Here is a 12486-nt window from a genome sequence, read left to right on the forward strand (position 1 = left end):
CTTTTCTTAGTTGTTGAAAAATAATTTATAGTAGTATAGAATATATTTACCTTACATTTTTTTAATATCATGCCTTAACATATAAGGAAACTTTATGGTAAACATGTTATTTCTGAAGGTGTGGAGGCCAAAATCTTATCTGAAATTGACTTTAATAAACTATAGTGGCATATGCTTGATATTTAGTAGAAAAGCTAAAAAGAAATTAGCATGATTATTAAAGTAGTTATAAGGAATATGGTGAGTAAAAGATTGTACTTCTGCTAGGTTTTGGATCTTCAGAGTAAGATGTCGGAACCAAAAATGACTCAATTATAATCTGTAGTTTTCAAAGAGAAAGAATAAAATAGGTACGTTCTGATTGAACATGGTATTTAGCCCCCTTCCATCCCCAACTTACACAGATGCATATGTGTGTGCACACACCCACACTTACTCTTCTGGGGAACAGTATCAAAGTGATTGACATAATACACGGTAATTTTGTAGAAAGGAACTTCTTTTGTCAGTATTCTGTACGTACTATGAAGATAATTAGAATCATCTTTTTAATTGGGGACTGTTTTTGTCCGTGATAATACCCATATTCCTTAGCTTGATTGTTAATCCAGTTTGTACTTTTCACCTTATTTTTTTTATTCCTTTATGTAGTAGAAAGGTGTGACTTGTGCTTCAATGTCTGGAATTCATCACTTTGCTTATGAGCAAGTTCTTAGCCCTTCTGAGCCTCTGACCTCTTCATCTGTTAAAGGGAAACATTATTTCTCTTACATTATTTCTATTCTATTCTATTTTATTCTATTCTAATATAATATAAATTAAGATCTTATACATGAGGGTTGTGTGTAATGTTGTTTTCCATTAACCTCCTCATGTAGTCAAATTAATATATTTGTTCTTCCTCCAACGTACTCTGGACCTCCTGCTTCTTTGATCTTTGGGATCATGCCCCATGCCTCATCTCTGCCGTTTTTCTGGTTTTCCACCAAGCTTCAGTCATATGGGTGTTTTGAGTTGTCAAATATGCCAGTGTGCTTCTCTGTCTTAGAAGTCTTTCCATGTGTAGCTTTCTGGGCTTACACTTCACCCTCATCACACATGCGTGTATACGCATGCACGCATGCACACACACCTGTGCACACACCATTTGGAAGGCTGGCTTCTCATCCTCTGGGTCTCAGACTGAATGTTACTTTATTTATCAGTGAGGCCTAACTGGACCACTTTCTATTTTATGTAGACACGTGCCACTTAAAAGGCTTATTTTTTTCTAAATAACTTTTCCAAATAACTGATTTGTTACTTGTTTACTCCACATGAGGATGGGAATCATATCTGTTTTATTCATTATTATAACCCTTACTGGTTAGCTCACTGGTTAGGCCATGGAAGAAGATACTATGAATAACTGATTGCTGGATGTCTAAGTCAGCTCTAGTTACTATATCCTGTCCATACTCTAAATGACTTTTTAAAAGACGTTATCTTTGAACATAAAAGCATTCATAGTTTTCCTTGTATTATATATATGGCTGTAAGTTATTTTCCTTACTATATTATAAATTCCCTTGAGTACTTTGTTTTTTGTTTTGTTTTGTCTCCCCCACAATGCCTAGCACTGTATTTTACAAATCATAGAATTTCATATATTTGCTTCCTCATCTTCTTTTCCCTCCACCATAATCCTGTTCATAATTATTGGAATCATGATAAATAAGAAAAAGTATTTTACTACACGAGAAGTTATATTCAGATGCCAAGTATTAGTTAAATATAGTATAGTATGTCAGGGATATAATCATGGGATATAATTTATGTCAGCATAAAATTCTCTTTCAAAATTATTGAGATATAATTGATTTTAACTAATACAAGGATTATATTAACATACATATAATATTTAACATAAGGATTTAGTATTACATATACTGTGAAATGAGCACTGCAATAAATCCAGTTAACGTTCTGGATTTTTGTGTGTGTGTGTGTACACATAGAATATTTTTTTTGTGTGTGTGTGATGAGAACTTCTAAGATCTCTCCTAGTAACTTTCAGCTGTCGATACAGTATTTTTAACTATAGTAACCATAATGTGTATTACATCCTCATGACTTATTTATTTTATTATTGGAAATTTATACCTTTTGACCCCTTTTGCTCATTTTGCTACCTCCTATTTCCTGCCTCTGGTAGCCACCAGTCTGTATTCTGTATCTCTCTCTCTATATATATATTTTTTTAATTCTTGTTTTTTGTTTTGGATTTTGCATATAAGTGAGATCATACAATATTTGTCTTTCTCTATTTGACTTCTTAGTACAGTGCCCTTAGGGCCCGTTCATGCTGTTGCAAATGACAAGAGTTCCTTCTATTTTATGACTGAATATTCCATCGTATATTTATAATACATTTTCTTTACTCATTCATCTTTTGACAGACATTTAGGTTGCTTCCATGTCTTGGCTATTTTGAGTAATGCTGCAGTGAACGTGGTGGGTGCATATATCTTTTTGAGTTAGAGTTTTATTTCTTTTGGATAAATAACCGGAAGTGGAATTGTTGGATCATATAGTACTTCTATTTTTAATTTTTCCAGGAACCTCTATACTGTTTTCCATAATGGCTGTACCAATTTACATTCCTACCAACAGTGCCTGAGGGTACCCTGTTCTCTACATCCTTACCAACAATTGTTATTTCTTGACTTTTTGATAATAGACATTCTAATAAGTATGAGATAACACAATCCTTTTTTAATGAATCTTAATTTTGGGGAACCATGATGAAACAGCCTGATTTGGTGAAAAGGGAACCTAGATTTGAAGTCTTTGGGTTCTAATCTAGCTCTGTGCCATTATGCTAATTGTGATTGCTACCCTGGAGCAGAAGGACAGTATGGGAACTTTAATAGTTCATATTAAAATTCATAAGGCTAGAAAAAAGTAAAACCAAATACTTAAAGTTTATTTAAATATGAAAAATTTAAACAACACACATGCCAAGTAAATTTGCTAATATAAAAATATAAATATTTGCATTATTATAACACAAGTATTTGACTATATATGAGTAACACCATAAAGAGTTTTTTAAAAACTTGGCTCTACTTAAAGATGAAAAAAAATTACAAAAATTTGAGAAGTTGAAAATAAAATACTATTTTGTTTAAAAAAAAAAAATTTTTTTTTTTTTTTAAATTTATTTGACAGATGGAGATCACAAGTAGGCAGAGAGACAGGCAGAGAGAGAAGGAAGCAGGCTTCCCAATGAGCAGAGAGCCCGATGCGGGGCTCGATTCCAGGACCCTGGGATCATGACCTGAGCCAAAGGCAGAGGCTTTAACCCACTCAGCCACCCAGGCATCCCAATACTATTTTGTTTCAAAAAGGAAATCATCTGGGCGCCTGGGTTATCCTGGATAATCAAAAACCAGTGTTAATAATTGCTGTGTTCAGGGTGCCTGGGTGGCTCAGTGGGTTAAGCCGCTGCCTTCGGCTCAGGTCATGATCTCAGGGTCCTGGGATCGAGTCCCGCTTCGGGCTCTCTGCTCAGCAGGGAGCCTCCTTCCCTCTCTCTCTCTCTGCCTGCCTCTCCATCTACTTGTGATTTCTCTCTGTCAAATAAATAAATAAAATCTTTAAAAAAAAAAAAAGAAACTTAGAATTAATAAATGAGTTCATCAGAGTGGAAGAATACAAGATCAGTACTGAAAAATCTGTTGTAGTTTTGTACACTAAGAATGAAGACTCCAAATTGAAATTAAGAAAAGAGTACAGGGGCACCTGGGTAGCACAGCCATTAAGCATCTGCCTTTGGCTCGGTTCATGATCCCAGGGTCCTGGGATCGAGCCCTGCGTTGGGCTCCCAGTTCAGTGGGAAGCCTGCTTCTCCCTCTCCCCCCAACCCCCTGACTTGTGTTCCCTGTCTCTCTCTGTCAAGTAAATAAACAAAGTCTTTAAAGAAAGGAAAGAAAGGAAGAAAGAAAACAGTTCAATTTGTAATAGCCTTAAAAGTAATAAAGTATCTAGGAATAAATCAACAAAAAAATCTAAGGTCTGTACCTTGAAAATTACAGAATGTCATTGAAAAAAATTAAAGAAAACCTAAATAAGTGGAAAGACAGTCTCTGTTCATGGATGCTACAAATTCCATATTATTTAAGATGGCAAATTGATCTGTATATTCATTTCAATTTCTTCAAAATCCCAGCTGGCTTCTTTTCAGAAACTGACAAGCTGATTTTAAAATATATGTGGAAATTCGAGAGTGGTAAAACAGTCAAGAAATACCTTTAAACAGAAGAACTTATACTTCCTGATTTCAGATCTTAACTACAAAAATAGAGTGATCAAGACTGTATAGTACTGGCTTTAGGGTAAACATAAGATCAGGAGAATAGATTTGGAAGTCTAGAATAAAACATTAACATTTTTGGTGGTCAACTGATTTTCAGTGAAGACACCAGGACAGTTTAGTGGTAAAGAACAACACTTCAGTAATCATTTCTGGCTCAGGTGGATTGCCATATGCAAAAGAATGACATTGGGCCTCTTCCTCACATCATACATAATAATTAACTCAAAATAAATAGGTGACTTAAATATAAGAGCTAAAACCTTAAAACTCTTTACAGAAAATATAAGAGTAAATCTTCATGGCCTTGGGATTAGCTAAAGCCTTCTTAAGACACCAAAAGCAGAAGTAATAAAGGAAAAAGTAGATATATTGAACTTCATCAAAATTAGAAACCTTTGTGCTTCAATGGATATTACTAAAGAAGTGAAAAAACAATTTATAGAATGGGAGAAAATATTTGTAAAGTGTCTATTTGATAAGGAACTTCTATCTAGAATACATAAAGAATTCTTTTTTTTTTTTAAAGGTTTTTATTTATTTTATTTGACAGAGAGAAATCACAAGTAGATGGAGAGGCAGGTAGAGAGAGAGGGGGGGGGGGGAAGCAGGCTCCCTGCTGATCCGAGAGCCCGATGCGGGACTCGATCCCAGGACCCTGAGATCATGACCTGAGCCGAAGGCAGTGGCTTAACCCACTGAGCCACCCAGGCGCCCCACATAAAGAATTCTTAAAACCAAATAATAAAAAGACAACCTGTTTAAAAAGTGTACAAAAATCCGAATCAGCATTTTTCCAAAGAAGAAATGCGAATGACCAGTAAGCACCTGAACAGATGTTCAATATCATGGCTATCAAGGAAATGCAAATCAGAATTACAGTGAGATTCCACTTCAGTGCACAATAGGATGGCCATAAGAAAAAGGGTAGATATTAAGTGTTGGGAAAAATATGGAGATTGAAAGATTAAAACATTACTTACTGGTGGGAGACTCATACACTACTGATAGGGTTGTAAAATGGTACAACCATCTTGGAAGAAAATCTGGTATTTTTTTCAAAATAGTAAACATAGAGTTATCGTGAGACCTAAAACTTCTACTCTTCAGGATATATCCAGGAGAAATAAAAGCAAATGTCCACACAGAAACCTGTATACTAATGTTCAGAGCAGGATAATTCATTATAGTCAAAAAATACAAACAACTCAAATGTCTATCAGTTGATGAATAAATAAAATCTGGTGTATCCATACAGTGCAATATTATTATGCCATAAAAGGGAATGAAGAACTTATACCAACAAATGTGATAACCTGGATGAAATAGAAAAATTCATGGAAATGTGCAACTTAAGAAGAATTATGAAGAAATAGAAAATCTGAAGAGACCTATAACTGTAAGGGAATGAATCTGTAGCAAAAACTTCCAGCAGTCACAACTAAAAAGCCCAGAACCAGAATTTCACAGGTGAATTCTACCAGTCATTTAAAGAATAATTAACACCAATCCTCTCCGGACTCTTCCAAAAAATTGACCATAAAGAAACACTTTGAAACTCATTCTCTGAGGACAGCATTACCGTGATAACAAACCCAGGCCAAGGCATACAAGAAAAGAAAACTATAAACCAGTATTTCTGATGAATATTTATGCAGAAATTCTCAGAAAGCACTAGCAAACTTGATTCAGCAGCATATTAAGAGGATCATGTGCTATGACCAAATGAGATTTATTCCTGGAATGCTAAGACAGTTAACATACGAAAATCAGTCCGTGTAATAATACATTGCTTCAACAGAATGAAGGAAAAAAATCTCACCATCATCTCAATAGATACAGGAAAAACTTTTGACAGAGTTCTGCATTCTTTCATTTTAATGACACTCAACAAACTAGGAATAGAAGGAAACTATATCAACATATTAAAGTCCCATTTATGGAAATTTCACAGGCAACATCATACTCACTGCTGAAAGATGGAAAGCTTTTCTTCTAAATCAGGGAGAAAACAAGGATACTCACCTTTGTCACTTCTATTCAGCCTAGTGCTGGAAGTCCTAATCAGAGCAGTTAAGCAAGAAAAAGAAATAAAGGGACGCCTGGGTGGCTCAGTTGGTTAAGCAGCTGCCTTCGGCTCAGGTCATGATCCCATCGTCCTGGGATCGAGTCCCACATCGGGCTCCTTGCTCAGCAGGGAGCCTGCTTCTCCCTCTGCCTCTGCCTGCCATTCTGTCTGCCTGTGCTCGCTCTTTCCCCCTCTCTCTCTGATAAATAAATAAAATCTTAAAAAAAAAAAAAAAAAAAGAAAAAGAAATAAAGTCATCGAAATTGGAAAGAAAGAAATAAAATTACCTTTGTTTATAGATAATATAATCTTAATGTAGAAATCCCTAAAGATTCTACCATGCTAAATGTTGAATTAATAAGTGGACTCAGCAAATGGAAGGGTACAAAATCAATGTGCAAAAGACGTGAGTTTCTGTATTGTAACAGCAAAAAATCTGAAAAGGACATGAAGAAAACAAGTTCATTTCCAATAGCATCAAAAAGAATAAAATACGAATAAATAAACCAAAGAGATGAAAGACTTGTGCATTGAAAATTACAAAATATTTCTTAAAGAAGTTAAAGACACCATAAATTAAAGACATCTTGTGTTCCTGGATTAGAAGACTTAATATTGTTAAGATGTCAATACTACCCAAAGTAATGTATAGATTTAATTGAATTTTAATGAAAATCCCAACAATGGTTGTTGCAGAAATGGAAAAATTCACCCTGAAAGTCATACGGAATTTCAAAGGACCCCCATATAACCAAAACAATCTTGGAAAAGAATGAAGTTGGAGGTTTCAAATTCCTATACTACTCAGCTACAGTAATCAGATTGTAGTACTGTCGTAAATACACGTATACACCAATGGGATAGAATTGAGAGCTCAAAATGAAACCCTGTCATATATGGTCAAATAATTTTTGACAAGGGTGCTAAAATGGGAAAATGCAGTTTTCTCAACAAATGGTATTGGGGAAACTGGATATCCTTATGTGAAACAATGAAATTGGACTTTTAACTAACACCATATTAAAAAAAAAAAGCAACAAACGCAAAATGGATCAAAAACCTAAATATATGAGCTAAAACAAGAATACTCTTACATATGGGGGAGCTTCGCTACCTTGGGTTTGGCAGCCATTTCTTAACATCAAAATCACAGGCAACAAACCCAAACAAACAAAAAATTGGATTACATGAAAACTAAACAACAAAACAAAACAAAAAAACCCTTTAAACTCTACACCAAATGTAACATGTGGCTCAAACTCATGACCCTGAGATCAAAAGTCCACATGCTCTGCCGACTAAGCCAACCAGGTGCCCCCCCAAAATAAAATTTTTTATTCATCAAAGGACATAATCAAGAGAGTAAAAAATCAGCTCATGAGATAAAATATTTGCTAATCACATCTGATAAGGTTTCGTATTCAGTTTCCGAACTACAACTCAACACAAATCAAAGAGCAAGGGACTTGAATGTATTTTAAGTATATGAAAGACATTCAACATCAGCATTAGGGAAATGCAGATTAAAACAACGAGTTACCACTTCATACCCATTAAAATGGCTATTGCCGAAAGAACAAAACTAAAAATGAGGGAAAATAACAGGTGATTGGAGAAATTAGAGCCCTTTTTTTTTTTTTTTGCCAGTAGGAATGAATAATGGTAAAACTGCTGTGGAAAATGACACAGTGATCCCTCAAAAAGCTAAAAGTAGTTTTCCCATATGAGCCAGCATTTCTGCTTAGTTACTCAAAAGAACTGAAAGCCGCATCTTGAAGGGATATTTGTACCTTATGGTCATAGCATTATTCAGAGTATCCAAAACGTGGAAGCAACCCAGATGTCCTCAGATAGGTGAGTGGATGAGCAAAATGTGGTATATGCATGCAATGAAATATTATTCAGTTGTAAGAGGGAAGGTAATTCTCACACAGCTACAGCATGGCTGGACCTTGAGGACATTATGCTAATAATTAAAATAAGCCAGTCACAAAAGGAGAAATAAAGGATGATTGTACTTATGGGAAGAACCTGAGGTAGTCAAATTTATAGAGAAACTACTTTCTAGAGAAAGTAGAATGGTGGTTACCAGGGAGTAGAGGTGGGTGGTGCAAAATGGGCAGTTATTGTGTACCAGATACAGAATTTCAGTTTTGCAAGATGAAAACTGTTCTGGAAATGATGGTGTGATTGGTTGCGTACAGTTTGAATGAGCTTAATGCCACTGAACTGTATACTTCAAAATACGTACCATGCTTGATTTATGTATGTATGTATGTGTATATATATATATGTATATATACATATATATATATAACCACAATTTTTAAGAATTTTTTAAAAGAAGAAATCAAGAACTGATAAATGTTGTAACGTGGATGAACCTTAAAAACAATATGCTAAGTGGAAGAAGCTAGTTTAAAAAAGACTTGTATTCCATTTATATAAAATAGGCAAATCTGTAGAAAAAAATAGAGTGGTTGTTGCCTGAGGCTTGGGGAGGGGCTGAAAAGGAGGGGTGACTGCTAATGGGTATGAGGTTCTTTTTGAGGTGATTCATTGTGGAGATGGTTGCACAGCTCTGTGAAAACATTAAAACCAGTGGAATTGTATACTTCAAATGGGTGAATGTATGGTATGTGAATTAGATCTCAATAAATCTGTTATTTAAGACAGAAGCCCAGAGAGCTCCCCGAGATTCTTGGTTTTGATGAAAATACCATGTAAGCTGAGAGGAGTTATGTGTCAGTATGGAAGAGGAGGCTGGAAAGAAAGCCTAGGACCAAAAATGGTGCTTGACCTTAAATACAATGCCAAGACACCAAAATATTTTTCACTTTTTTCAGAAAAAATAGCTCGGAACAGTGATTTTGTAGATCTTTGACAATTTGGATAGGTAAAAAATGGTATCCTGTCTTTTTAATAATTATTTTTATTACTATAGAGGTTAGACAGTTTCCTGCGCTTACAGGCCATTTATATATCTTTATCCATATATTGCTTATTTTTATGTCCTTTGCCTATATTTTTTAAAGTGAGTGCATTTCTAGTGTTAGTGTTTTTCTTAATTGATTTTGAATATATTTGTCACATAGTAAGGATGCTCTTCTCTGGAGTGATTTATATAAAAACTATCCAGGCGTCTGGTTTCCTTCCTCTCCTGTTTCTCACGGTAGTGTTCAGTAAGTGTTTGAGTTGAATTGAGGAGGAAAATGTTTATAAAACGGATTGTAGTCTGTTCCACAATAACCAAATGAACCTTAAATTATTGTAAATTTTGCATAATAAGTTAAAAGATATAGGAAAGTATTTTTTTTTTTTAAGATTTTATTTATTTATTTGACAGACAGAGATCACAAGTAGGCCGAGAGGCAGGCAGAGAGTGAGAGAGAGAGGGAAGCAGGCTTCCTGCGGAGCAGGGAGCCTGATGCGGGGCTCGATCCCAGGACCCTGAGATCATGACCCGAGCCGAAGGCAGCAGTCCAAACCACTGAGCCACCCAGGCGCCCCAATATAGGAAAGTATTTAATTAAATATAGCATGTAACTTTTTAAAGGAAAAAATGTAAAATCTTAATTAGGAGTGACTCTCTTCTTTGGATCACAAGGAAATATAGAGTTAGCATCTTCTGTTGAAATTTATAGTTTAATTTCATTTATTTGTTTTTTTAATTAAGTAAGCTCTACGTCCAAGGTGGGGCTTGAACTCATGACCCCGAAATCAAGAGTTGTGAATTCTGCTGAGCCAGTTAAGCACCCCTGAAATTTAGAGTTTTAAGAATATAGAGAAATCAGAATGTAGGTGCCCACCAGGAGATGATTTATGGCAAAAGGATTGTAGAATTTAAGGGACAAGAAATCTGTGGGAATGTTGGGAAGGAGTAGATGGGCATGAAAAGTGGGGAGTGCCTTTCTCTTGGCAATATATCCTTTACAAGAAGTATGTTCTTTCAGGGCACATGTTATAAGGTAGTAGTGATGAGAAATGTGTGTAATGGTTAGAAGTGTACTTTGAATCCATGCTTCTTCCATCATGTGTTATATTATATGAAATAATGCATATGAAGCACTTAAGAATATTACAGACCGTAAGCACACAGTCCGGTTTGCATTTATTATAGTTTAATAGTCTATTGATTGAGAGGGCAGAAATAGATCAGTAATACAATAATTGTTTATAATTGAGCAGAGAAGATGGAGGTTTGGGAGAACTAAATATTTTAGTTTTAGTCCTCTAGTGAAATTTTATTAGGTGGAGAGCAGACCCAGAAATTAAGAAAAAGAAACTTTTTTTCTGAAAGCTTCAAAGTAGTCTCTAATTACTAATAGTAAAAGTTGTCAAGAAGATTGTAAAACTTGGGGTGCCTGCGTGGTTCAGTGGGTTAAGCCTCTGCCTTCGGTTCGGGTCATGATCTTGGGATCCTGGGATTGAGTCCCTCATTGGGCTCTCTGCTTGGTGGGGAGCCTGCCTACCCCTCCCCCTCTGCCTGTCTCTCTGCCTACTTGTGATCACTCTGTCTCTCTGTCAAATAAATAAATACAATCTTTTTTTTTTTTTTTTTAAAGAAGAGTGTAAAACTTGTCCCATATGAGTAGCTTTAACTGACTAGTTAACCTACCAGAAGTTAAAAAAATGAGGTCCTCAGTTGGATCAAACCCAGGCCTAGAAAAGGAAGTCATAAGAATGACACTCAGCAACAGGGCATGTAAGACAGATGCCAAGTGCAGAGGCCGTGGTACCAGTTTGAAATGGAGAGTAGAGGGGGAAGTGAAGAAGCAGGTGATCTGACATTGAGAATACCGTGGCCATTAATAAAGAAAAAAATTCTGCACTTGAATTCTGCAGCAGGGCTGGTGAGGGGTGGAAGTAGCAGAGCACCATTTAGGGCACCATCAGCATTAGAGCAGTAAACAAAAGGCTCAAGATTTTTCATGGGTTTTTTTTGCTATTCTCTGAATTGCCTGTTTCTTTGGCATTGGCTACTCACAGGATAGTTTTATGAAAATATAAATGTTTTGTGTATTTCACATACAGATAATTTTCCCCATTTCCATTGTTTGCCCTTAACTTTGTTTTTCTCTGTTCTTTGTTATTCTGAAACTTGTATGTGGTCATGTCTGTCAGTTTGGGGGATTTTTTTGAGGGAAGGTGATTTGTCTCATGCTCAGGAAGGCTCAACCCTCTGGAAAGGTATAAGAATGTTTTTTAGTTTTTTAATTGATTATTTTCAGGTATTAAAACAATTTTTAAAATTTTTTATTTAAATTCCAATTAGTTAACATACAGTGTAATACTAGTTTCAGGTGTGCAGTAGCGTCAGGTATACAATATAGCGATTCACTACTTCCCTACAGAACCCAGTGCTCATCACAATTGCGCTCCTTAATTCCCAACACCCAATTACCACCTCCCTGTAACCTCTTCTCTCTAGTAACCATCAGTTTGTTCTCCATCAAGACTCTTGGTCTGCGCCTCTCTCTCTCTCTCTCTCTCATTTTTTTTCGCCTTTGTTTAGTTGTTTTGTTTCTTAAATTCCACGTATGAGTGAAATCATATGGTCTTGTCTTTCTCTGACTTATTTCGCTTAGCATAATACTCTTTAGCTCCATCTGTGTTGTTGCAAATGGCAAGATTTCATTCCTTTTTATGGCTGAGTATTACTATATATATATATATATATAAAAATCACATCTTTATTCATCTGTCGATGGACACTTGGGCTGTGTCCATAATTTGGCTATTGTAGATAATGCTGCTACAAACATCAGGGTGCATGTATCCCTTTGAGTTATTTTTGTCTTAGGGATAAAAACCTAGTAGTGCAGTTGCTGGATTGTAGAGTAGTTCTATTTTCTGATTTTTAAAAAATTTCTGTTTTTGTTTTGGGTTTTTTTTTAAAGATTTTATTTATTTGTTTGACAGAGAGAGAGAGCGAGAGAGGGAATACAAGCGGGGGAAGTGGGGAAAGGGAGAAGCAGGCTTCCTGCCAAGCAGGGACCCCAGGACCCCAGGATCATGACCTGAGCCGAAAGCAGATGCTTAATAACTGAGCCACCCAGGCGCC

General features: G+C 35.7%; 1 protein-coding gene across 2 annotated transcripts in view; it reads left to right on the forward strand.

Moving 5' to 3' along the window:
* Nucleotides 1–12486, forward strand: part of CDK13 (cyclin dependent kinase 13) — a 119804-nt gene that overhangs the window by 40625 nt on the left and 66693 nt on the right. The gene's annotated exons all lie outside the window — the stretch shown is intronic.

The sequence above is a fragment of the Mustela putorius genome, unplaced genomic scaffold, assembly GCF_011764305.1.
Source record: "Mustela putorius furo isolate JIRA1106 unplaced genomic scaffold, ASM1176430v1.1 tig00003845_pilon_pilon_pilon, whole genome shotgun sequence".
In the NCBI taxonomy this organism is placed as follows: Eukaryota; Metazoa; Chordata; class Mammalia; order Carnivora; family Mustelidae; genus Mustela; species Mustela putorius.